Consider the following 7,701-nt stretch of genomic DNA (forward strand, 5'->3'; position numbering starts at 1 on the left):
GAGGAAAGGGGCTGGGCTATATACTGCGTGTGACGAATTATGATACTTTCACATTATATACAGTATATGACAAACAGGAATCTCACTTTCCACAATATCAAATTTTTAATATCTTAAGACGATAAGACATTAAAAAGGATACATTAGTAGATCTGATGATAAAAGGTTTATAAATGTATTATAAATGATTAGACTACAGGAGTGTCACAGTTATGCCACATCAGGCTATGCCTGGGAAAAGCCCAATGAAGCTATTTATCTGTTTAATATGTGTGATCTGTTTAACATGGGCGGTCTGTAAAAGCAGTTGCATTGTGGGAGAAATTACATTCAACTGCTTGACACCCAACTTTCAATTATCAGAATCACTAAGCATGCAACATTTTAGAGGTGGAAAGCATACGATACACAATTTAGGTTTATGATAACAACAGTACATTGAAGATTTGAGCTAATAAGACCACAACAGGTGATTGCATTAAATTGCTTTATCTAAACTGCTTTATACATGTGCTAATAAGTGTGCATGTACATACGTGTCTCCCCAGTTCTAACAATCAGTAAAGGAAACTTTTAACAACCAGTATGAGCAGGCAGAATTATTAGCTCAATGGATATTTCAGACTGTAGATATTATTTTAAGAAATGCTTGAAAAAAATTGTGAGCCTCCTCATATTTATGCATAAGTTCCATTTTTTTGGTGTTTCTTTCTTTTTTTTTTTTGTTTTTTTGAACTCCAGGAATCTTGCTAAAATCACAGTGTGGCATCTGTGTTTTCAGCTTGTTTACTTATAGACAAACTTCCATTTGTGTGAGTGCATGCCGACGGTGTGTCTTTCCCGTATCATACTTAATCCAAGTGTTTTGACTCAGTGTGCTCAGGTGCAACAATAGGTACAAACCCACACATACACACAACTGTCTGCTGCTAAGCTCTGTTGAAAAGCCACAGTAGCCCAGTCACAAAAGTCCCTGGTTATAGGTGATTGCATATTTTATTGCATACAAGGGTGCAGCTTTTTGGCGACTGAGTACATATGCGTTTTATGTCAGACATTGTGGCATGATTATATCTTCATAGATGATATTGCAGATGATAGTGGCTGGCTATACAGCACATCATTTAGTATGTAAAATCTGTTGTCTTAGAAATTAAGGTTCAGGTTATAGAGTTAAATAAATAGAAGTGACTGTTTTGCAAGCAGGTAAAATAATGTCTGAAACTGTCAATAGATGTGTTATTGTCCTGCCTTACCTCACAAAACATGACTGTCTAATCCTTTAATTCAATATGGATTAATAATATTTTATGTATGCAGGAAGTGGTTTCAACATGATGGTTGGTTCAAAATTAAAAATTAGTTGAATAATGTAAGTAAAGATATGTGTGTGTCACTTCTGGAAAACATCCAAAAACATGTGTGGTGTGTGGGCAGTTTGGGATGGTAGCCAGGAGAGTAAACCTTTTTAAAGCATTAAAGTGGTTTGGCCAATTTTTATTTATTTATTTATTTTTCCTATTGATGAGCTTTAAAGTAGTATTACGTAACTTTTCAGCTTTAAAATTCCATGCTTCTGACTCTTTTGGCACAGCAACAATTTTTATGTACATTCTTGGAGTCATCATTGCCCAGCAGCGTGCAGAGGCTGAGAAAACTACACTTCACAATGTTGCTTTTATTTTTCTGTACAGCACCACATCACATGCTAGCAACTTGATATCAGCACAGTGGCATTTTTGATCACATGCTGTGGCTTATTCATGAAAGAAATCCAAGAGGAAATTATTGGAAAAAGAGTGAAAAGAAAGATAGATGGGGACAGAGTAAGAGATAAGACAGTAGTCAACATCAGATTAACGTTTAACCACTTGAAAGAGCTTTCCAATTATTTAGACAAATCCGATGTACATTTTGTGAGTTACACCATCTTGCGGTGGAGCCATTTTTGCGGTGGCAAATGTATTTGATGCCGTCTGCAGACACTGATAGCAGAGTATAAATCTGCACTGACAACGTTAGGCAACAGCTCAAAGTTACTGATGAAGGTATTTTATCTGTCAATATTGAGGTTCTTTTGTTTTTCATGTTAGTAAAGCATTGGTTATGACAATAACTAGAATAGAGAAAGGAGAAACAGGGAAAACAGGCCAGACAACATTCCTCCGCATCTCAGAACTATAATACGTTTCTATACTAGGTAGATCGTTTATTTGTAGTTAATCACTGCTCACCAATTAAATAAATCAGATTTATTGTTGTAAATGGAATATCAATGTGGGACAGTTATGAGCAACTTGGAACGTCACCTGCCTGCACAGTGAAACAGCCAAGGTGTGTGTGTATTACTCTTGAGCGTGTACCAGTGGTTATGCCAATTTCATAGCTTCTGAGAACAAGAATAAAATTATATATATGAACCATGGAAAAATAAAGCTACCACCATGTCTGATTTAAGAGTCCAACGTCAACATTATCTAATTGTCATCCAAAGTGTAACAGCAGAATGTTTCACATTCTAACAATAAAGCGTATTACACACATTTCAAGCTTTTATAATAATCTATGTGGTTGGAAGGAAAGCCATAACGTTTATTTTCCTTGCATGGCAGGTCTACGTTAGGTAACAGTATTTCACAAATTAGTAATTTACTCTCAGGACAGCCTCTTGTCTTTTAGTCCATTAGCATTAAGTAGCATTACTTATGACAGACATACAAACGTGCTGTGTTTGCTTGAATTAGTCTAAATAACATGTAGACACTTTCAAGGGACATTGAGTAAAGTACATATTTATTTGTGATGTCCTACCCAAGGGATGTCTGATACCAAGGGGTTACAGGGCTATTTGTGGTTATTTCGAAGTAGGGTTGTGTTAAGGATTTTACGAGCAGTCAGTGTTTCACCTGCGGCTGTCAATGGTGGGAGCACTTTCATTTTGGAGAAACAGGAAAGATTTTTTGACAAGAAGTAAAATAAAATTATAAAAAAAAGGTCCCCAAAACAGGTACAGAAAAACACATTTTCATAATTTAAATAGAATAAAACCTTTATAATGTTGTAGCTGTTCGAGGGCACATTATTTGTTGTATTTTCTACACCAAATCAGCTTTTCATGAATCATTATGTAGTACTATCTCTATGTTGCTACAACTCAGTTCACAAAGTGGCCGCCCAAAGTATCCAGCTGCCCATCAGTTGTTTCTGTCAGTAGTCACGTCAGAGCTACAATTAGCTTAAAGCTGTGCACTACTTTGGCTAAGCTTTAAAAGATAGTATTATATTTGTGATTTCCTGGGTGTTCCATTCACTTTTATTGTCTGCTACTTTATTTTTTTGGGATTAGGCAGGTGGAATTGCTAATGCAATGATGCACAAAAATTCAACTTTATTTGTACAGCGCCAATTCACAACAAAGTCATTTCAAAGCAATTTGCAGACATCAATTCAATCAGAGCCCCGGTGATGCAATGTAAAAATGTAATTGGTAATCTACAATGTTTTTTTTTTTTGTTGTTGTTGTTGGTTGTTTTAGATGCCCTTTTCTGAAGAGTTGCTAGCTATGTGAATGTAGCGAGGATAGCTATTTCTAACCTTTATGCTAAGATGGCTAACTGGCTGCTAAGAACAATTTAATTTCAACCTAATGTGAGAGTGTTTCCTCTAACAGTAGATTTTGACTGTATGCACTGTAACAGCTAATATCAAGCATTTGCTAATATAAACACACAACTGAAAGTAAATCTTGTCATGTTGTATTTGATGTATAAAATATATTTAACCTACAGAACTTTAACTCAGTCAATGTATTTCAAATTTAGAGTGAATGCATTTCTAAGCATTTTGGTTTTAATGGAATGGAGTGTGTATCAGAGAAAATATAGTATCCCTTTACAGGTGTTTTAATGAATTTGGGCCACAAGACCCCAGAAGGCATCTTGTTCTGTTGCCCCAGTAACATCTTACCCAACACCTGCTCCCTTTAATAGTCATCAGCTACTCTACTTTGATCCAGAACTTCACACTAACCCTGATGCCACTATGTATTTAAATATATATTTACCTTCCAACACTACATCCTTTGATTTAATTTTAACATTTAAATTTTAGTTAATGATACATGACTCTGACCCGCTTAGTGCTAAATTTTCCCATCATTATTACCGTATGATGCTTTTTATCCTGAGTCTCACAAGCACAGTTTGTTTTTTATAAGAAAATATTTACAAAATTGAGCAATCACAACCCCTAAAATCACCCCCTGCTGTCAACAAAACCCTCCGAAACAAACAAATAAAATATTTCTGCTCTGAGTTTACTATTCTTGTACAAACTGAGGTGCCAGCATATGCTGTCCCTACTCTTTTTGGCTCTCTGAGCCATACATGTGGTCCCTTGGTGTGTCTCTTCCAAGGCTGTTTTGTAACCTGTCAGGGCTGACACCAGTAAAGGAAGGCCATCTCAGGCCCACTCTACCATCACTAAGTCATTTTGACGGACACCACGTCCTGCCATTCAACCCCTCTCTGCTCCCTGTTCAGTGATGTGAATAAACACCACCATCGCCATGAAAATTTATGACCTTGGGAGTCAAAAGCACTAATGTCTTTTGCTATTTTGCATGGTTGATTGCAGAATTAATGACTCATATAGCACTTGTAAGATGTACATATAATAATATGTCTTATGATGTTTAACAAATTATTTACATGATAATTAGATCAGCACATGAACATTTTATGTATAATATTGTTTTAGTAGGCTAATTTATCTTCTGGGAGATTTATGTGAGGAACATTATATAATTTTATCTTGCATGTTAATTTACAATGACCTCTGAAATTAATAACCTGGCACTTTAAAAAAGAAATTGTTAATCCAATAGAATTAGTAGCAGCAACTGTACCAGATAATGATAAATTATTCCAGGGAAATATAAAATTTAGATTCTAATTTAACAATGGATTATTTACATGTTGTAAGATACTTAACAGCAAACTGTACATTAAGGTTCCTTTCTACAACTGCAAAGTGTTGCTTGTGCAATGCCTCAAACCAGATAAACTAAGATAAAGTGCTATGTTTTAATGCACCTCAACACACCGAGCCACCAGGATTCACACAGAACAGTTTTATAATGTCTGTTAAGGAAGCAGCAGCTCTAGAGACCCAGGGACACATTTGACTGAAGCCACCGAGACATTTGACTAGATTTGTCTTTGGAAAAAAGCTCTGTACTCTGTTTTTATCTTGTGCTCTTACTATATTTCCATGCCAAAAAATATGAAATCATTTGGACTTTATAAGAAAGGAAGAGAACTGGGAAAAAATATGCATTGATTAAGTCCAGCAAAAGCAAAACAGTTCTGAACACTCGCCTGGTGAGACATGGTAAATCTCTGCAAGCTAATACAACTAGTAGAAGAAGAAACAATGACATGGGATAGAGATGGACCTTGAAGCTTTATTGCAACCACAGCTTAGCCACAACTGAGTGAGGTCAAAGTTAATTACAGCAACTCTTACCCATTTTATTTAAAAAACAAATATTATCATGTGGTCGAAGGGGTGTTAACATCTTATAAGAATAAAAACAAAACTTCAGGGCACCACCCTGTAATAGAGGAAAAACTATATTATATCTTTAAATAAATCAGTCTCAGTAGGGATGGTGAAACCAAAGACTCGTGAAACACTGAGTCACTTTGACATGGCTGCCATGAGATCGACTCACTGCATCGAAACATTCAAAAATAGCTCCATCTACTGGCTGTCTGTGTGTGACGCATTTGAGGGAAAGCATAAATAAGGCTTCATTACACCATTATCTCAGTTCATCCTTGACTCGGGGTTTAATAAAGTACGGGTCAATATTCAGATAACCAGGAAGCAAAAGGGGTTTGTCCAGGGACGTGAACTTGGTGGGCAACTTAAGCATAACAGGTAGTGATGCTATGCTTCCGCTTCAATCCTATGAACCATATGAATGTTTAACTCAGTGTTACTGTTTTCATTTGTCAGTGTTTAAAGCCATGTCGAAGTGTCCAACAGTCTTTTTTTTTTCAAATGGGAAAAGTAAGCGAAAGAGGGTGCCTATGCAACTGGGAGAATTATTGAGTTGCTATAGTTATATTAAAATTTTGGGCCGGGACATGGCCATTTTTTAACTTGCCATCTTGCATGCAGAAAGAGTAGCGGGTGTTTCCTCAGTTCAATGGCTGTGGAATTTTTTAGTCCTGATGATGGGGTCATGAGTTTATGCTGAATCATACAGATAATTGGAATTAATACCAAGACATTTCTCAGGGGGACATCAGTGATGAAATAAGTGACCGCTGCTCCAACTGGTTGATGTTGCTTGTGTAGGCGCTACAGCATGAAAAATGTAGAATTCAACCTGGTGTCGCCCTCCTGAATTAATTTATGAGGTGGCCTCTCACTCTTTACACTTACTACTAGGATTATTTATTCCTGTCTAACTATATATAGCCTTTATGTTTTTTTTGTGTGTGAAAGTGTGTGTGCTGTGTGCACTGTGTATGTCTGAGCACATCTTTGTCACTGTGTGAAAAAATTACTACATTTAACTAAGTGTGATCTAATCTAAGATCATTCTAATGTGATGCTTTCATTCAATCTTTCTAAATTAAATGATAAATGAAAAATATCCTCTCAAAAACCTATGATTTACAATGCAACTGAAACCCTTTTAAAGCATTAACAGACTGACAAACTTTGCCCCTTCAAAATTCCCAGGAGCAGCTTGAGATGTACAGATGCATGATTTTTTATTTAATGACTGAAGCAAAGTGTCAAAACAATGCTTGCAACCCTTATGGTTCCACTACCTGGGGGGTTCTAGTTACCCACCAAGTTCACATCCCTAGATTAGTCTCTAATAGTCAGAAAAATGAAAAAGAACTATTGTAAACTCTCATATCTTCTTTTTCCTATACTCGGCTCTATTCTTCCCGAGTTCTCTGCCTGTTTGATCTCCCTGGATGGAGGTGTGGTTCACTGTCTTCAGCCAATGGGAGCAGATGCAGTCTTGCAGCTTAGAGGAAGCTCAGATTCCTATTAGTTTATCGGGGATTTGGCTTAATGCAACAAATGTTTGTTTGTCCATTCCCTTGCCCCAGAAAATCAGATTTAGACATTTGTGAACACATTTAAAAATTATATGTTGTTGAAGCCATTGGAAGATGCATGTCACGTTCCCTGGCCTCTGGCCTGGACGTGTATGTGAATGTCTGCTGCATATCTGCAACCCTGCTCCTGGCCTGCGAGACCTTCGTTCCCTCCTGTATGGTGATTGGATGTCCTCGGTTCCACCTGCTCAGGGGAGCCCCGCCCCACTCATCTTACAGGACAGCACCGACACTGCTTCCTCCTCGGCGACCAACCAGCGGGAGTACCGATCCTTAAAAGGGAGGCGGTGACGGTGATCAGGGCAGCTGTGTTCCTTCAGGCCCACAGTTCGCCAGTTTGGGACTTGTAATAGTAGTGGTTGGTTGATTGACGCTTAGCGGTTTGTAAGAGCATTCTTCTTCCCTTAGTTAGACATTTGAGTACTTGATTTGATTGTGATTCTGCGCTCGTTCTTTCTTTACTTTGTGTATTTTGGGTTTAGCAGACATCTTTTGTTGATTAATTGTTAGAGCAGTATTTTGGTTTATAGGAGTCTTTTGAGTTTGTGTTTAT

The sequence above is a fragment of the Melanotaenia boesemani genome, chromosome 2 (assembly GCF_017639745.1).
Source record: "Melanotaenia boesemani isolate fMelBoe1 chromosome 2, fMelBoe1.pri, whole genome shotgun sequence".
NCBI lineage: Eukaryota > Metazoa > Chordata > Actinopteri > Atheriniformes > Melanotaeniidae > Melanotaenia > Melanotaenia boesemani.